At 46.1% G+C, this 4,164-nt stretch overlaps 1 pseudogene; it reads left to right on the top strand.

Annotated features, from left to right (window-relative positions):
• The first annotated feature begins 513 nt into the window (after positions 1-513).
• On the top strand, positions 514-3,044 carry LOC101986424 (annotated as a pseudogene).
• Positions 3,045-4,164: the final 1,120 nt, after the last annotated feature.

The raw sequence follows: 4,164 nt of genomic DNA, 5'->3' as shown, positions 1-4,164 counted from the left end.
TATACTCTTTGACATTTCAAGGCTCAAAAACATCTTTGATAAGGCGAAAGGACAAGACAAGGCTTGGAGTAGGAAGATGGATTCCAGCTAAACCAAATGCTTCTACAATGAAGTCCTAGCCTTTTCTCTTCCAGCCTCCTCTGAACTTCATTGGAATCTGAGGCACAGGAGCTTGAGAGAGAGAGCAATGAACAAATGATATTCCTCACCTCCAGAGTCGGTGTGCTACCTACCACACAGGAGAAATAGTAACCAGAGGAAAGCAGAGACACCCATGGCATTTAGTGCTAACTCCTCTGCCCATAACTGGTGTTATCCCCAGCAGGGAGATCAGACTAGGATAAGCTTCTCTGAACTTTCTGGTGCCCTGGATTTGGTATCCTCTGATTTCCTGCCTGCTTGGAGTCACACATCAGTGGGAACAACTTGAGATTCTGACTCGGCTCATGTGTCACTCCTTTCTTGTTTATTGGAGTGTTCCCAGTGTGTCCCTAAATCCAAAGTATATGATGCATGTTAAGAGCTCCAGGATGGGATTGCATCTACCTGCCAACCAGCCTTTGTTATCTAGCTCTAAGGAACAGCTGTCTGACAAAGTTGCAGGAACTGCAAAGGCTCTTCCCAAGACTTTTGCTTGGTTCCTCTCATACACCCAGTACCAAGCTAGGGGTACCCTTCCTAGAAGTGCTGGATTTATCTTAAAACCTTCAGTTGAAACAGGCTGGTGGCAGAGCCTTGTATGGCCTCAAACTCCATTCCCTAATATTGGGTGGTACCACACTAAGAACATTTGACCTCACAGGCTCAGGACTGCTCCACTTGGAGTTACTCTCCCTTGCGGGTACAGGTATATAAAAATTGCCTGTGAGTGCCACGACCTACTCTGAGCTTCGTGCACTTGACCTTGGGAAGAATCAAATACAAAACATCTTGGAAAATGGAGATATCCCAAGTTATAAAGTTCTGGAATTCCTTAGCCTTCATGATAACTACTTGCAGTCACTTCCCATCAGGTTCCTCGGTACTCTACCCCAACTTCAGAGGCTCAACCTCTCTATGAATAGGTTGGGCCCAGCCTTCGAGCTTCCAGAAGGACAAATTTAAGAGTGCTGGATCTGTCCCACAATCAGCTATGTGAAGGACCCTGTGGGGCGTTTCCTCCAGGAGCTCTGGCTGAGTGGTAATAACACCTCTAGTTTATCCAATGAGAGCCTGCAAGGATTGAGGTGGCTGAGGACTCTTGAGTTGGAACCGATTTAAAGTACTCAAACCAGGCTGGCTCTCTCATATTGCTGCTCTGACCACCTTGAACCTTCTGGGCACCTACTTAGAACACATCTCAGGCACACAACTTCAGGGTCCCCAGATGCTGTGACATCTAAAACTGGGTTCTGTGACAGCACTGGGCGTCTATCCTCCCTGGTTTCCAGTGCTGCTCAGCTTAGAAATACAAGTAAAATTAAGCATTCAGTTTATGGTTCTCAGTGGAGAGCCATTTTACTCTTGGAGAACCTTACTTTAGAGACTTCCAGTGTGTTACGGCAACCAGACACAACCGCAATCCATTTGCCCTCCCTGCGTCGCCTCACCTTGCTTGGCTGCAGCCTCCTGGTCTCAATCAGTCAACTCTGCAGCTTCTTCCCACAAAGGCTTCCTGTGCTGGAGCAAAAACGACAACGCAATAGACCTCCGTCTATTGGAGATGCCAAGGCTGTGTGTGCTGGAGCACTTCTCTGGTGTGAAAACAACAACGCAGTAGACCTCCGTCTATTGGAGATGCCCAGGCTGCGTGTGCTGGAGCACTTCTCTGGTGTGAAAACGACAACGCAGTAGACCTCCGTCTATTCGAGATGCCCAGGCTGTGTGTGCTCGAGCTGGGAGACCTGAACTTTTTCTATGAGTCAAGTACTAAGAAGCTAGAGATGCTCCTGAAGGAGGTGCCTCAGTTACAGGTACTGGCATTGAGCCACTTGAATCTCAGAAACCTCTCTGTGTCCAGCTTTAAGAGCTTGCACCACTTCAAACTGCTGCTGCTCAACTCTGAGCTGGCTCTGGAGATGGACAGCAGCCTCCAGGAGTTGATTCCTCAGATGTCTCCATATGTTTATTTCTCAGATGTCACCTTCACCTGCTAGTGTGAAGCTTCCTGGGTGGAGTCTTTGGCTACACAAGCCCCAAACACTTTTGTTTGTGGGCTGGAGAAATCTGTCTGCATGACCAACACTTCTGACTACTCCAACACTCCGCTCTTCTCCTTCCTTGCTGCTAATTGCCCACAATGACGCTGAGTTTGGGGGCTTTCTCATCAGTTTCACCCTGGCCTTGCTGCTAATTGCCCACATGACGCTGAGTTTGGGGGCTTTCTCATCAGTTTCACCCTGGCCTTGCTGCTAATTGCCCACATGACGCTGAGTTTGGGGGCTTTCTCATCGGTTTCACTCTGGTACTTCCGCTGACCATCCTTCCTCTGGTTAGCTGCCATAGATGGTCCTGGCTTCACTCCCTGCAGACACTCATTCTTGGTGGAAATTATGTGGACATAAACTCAGAGGCCAATTCAACTATGATGTCTTTCTATCCTACTGTGAGAAGGACCAGGCCTGGGTGCTAGAAGAACTGGTTCCTGCTTTGGAGAGACCCCCCTCCTGAAGGAGAGGGCTTGAGGTTGTGTCTGCCTGCCAGGGACTTTGTGACTGGAAATGACAGGATGGAATCCATGATTGCCAGCGTGCGCCAAAGCAGATCCACCCTCTGTGTGCTCACGAATCAGGCCTTAGCAAGTCCCCGGTGCAATCTCGAGTTAAGACTGACCACTTACCACTTGGTTGCCAAGCCTGGGACAGCTCGACTCCTGCTGCTGTTTTTGGAGCCCATTGATAGGCAGATGCTACCTGGCCACCACCACCTCTCCTGATGGCTTCAAAAGGAGGACTATTTTGATTTGTCCCGAGGGAAGGTAGAATGGGACATGGGACATGTTCTGTGAGCAACTAAAGAGAAGGCTCAGGAAAGCTGGACAAGAAAGAGATGATCAAGGACTGTGAGGGATATTGCTGTGCAGAAGACCCTTTCAGTAGCATAGTGAATCTCTCTCGGCACTGGAGGGCATGCTCACCGAAGGACAAGATAATAAATTTAAAACAACGCATTCATCCCAGTTGGGTAAACTGTCTTTCATGTTAGTTTGTTCCAGTACAAGATATTGTTCAACACTCACCACACATATACACATTGGTCTGTGCAACCTTGCGTGCACTTTTCTCAAAATGGATCTATCGTGTCAGTATTAAATGTAAACTATTCAACTGCATGGTAAAATACCGTGCAATTCTCTAGGCCAGGTAGGGAATCAAGGAGTCATTTCTAAATTGAAATGGTATTTTTAGTTCATCAAATGTTCAACAGTTAGTTCCTCTAACTCAAGTTTCTCCCACTACAGAATTTCGTTAGTGAGATCTGTTGTTTTAAACCTGTATTGTTCATGGGGAAATGAAATCTGAACAGACTAGAAAGTGACTTACATCCCCGGCTCCACTCACACTTTATTCATCTTGGACATCCCACCCAGTTTTCTGTTCTCCATTTACATTTCACATTAGCGTCTAACAAATGTGGGCCACTCTTACTTTCGCACACATTTAAAACACTTTCATATATTATAAATTCTAAATAGGTGTACAGTAACAAAAATGGAATGTCATGGACCAACTAATCCCTTATTTCAGGCATGAGTGTGACAAGACATTATTACATAAACAAAAATGTCATTTTTCAGAGGTACTTAGTACTGTGGCAAAACATAAACATAATATTAGCACAATTTTTAAATGACACTGTTGACAAATGGCGTATAAGTTCGGACTTGAAATGGATATATATGTATGTATGTATGTATGTATGATAAAAATGCAATGTGAAGAACAGAGTACAAGTGCAAACCGTACAGGGACATAGAGTAGCACTGAAGGAAAGGGTTGGTTTGGCTTATGCATCCACATCACCATACATCACTGAAGGAAGTCAGGACAAGAACTCAAATAAGGCTAGAACCTAGATGCAGGAGTAAATGCAGGTGCCGTGAAGGAGTGCTGCGTGTAGGCTTGCTCATGTCATTGTAGATCTGCGTACAAGGGTTCACTAATAACCACTTGACACTGCCAACAT

Source organism: Microtus ochrogaster, unplaced genomic scaffold (genome assembly GCF_000317375.1).
Source record: "Microtus ochrogaster isolate Prairie Vole_2 unplaced genomic scaffold, MicOch1.0 UNK21, whole genome shotgun sequence".
In the NCBI taxonomy this organism is placed as follows: domain Eukaryota; kingdom Metazoa; phylum Chordata; class Mammalia; order Rodentia; family Cricetidae; genus Microtus; species Microtus ochrogaster.
This window is presented reverse-complemented; position numbering and strand designations above follow the sequence as displayed.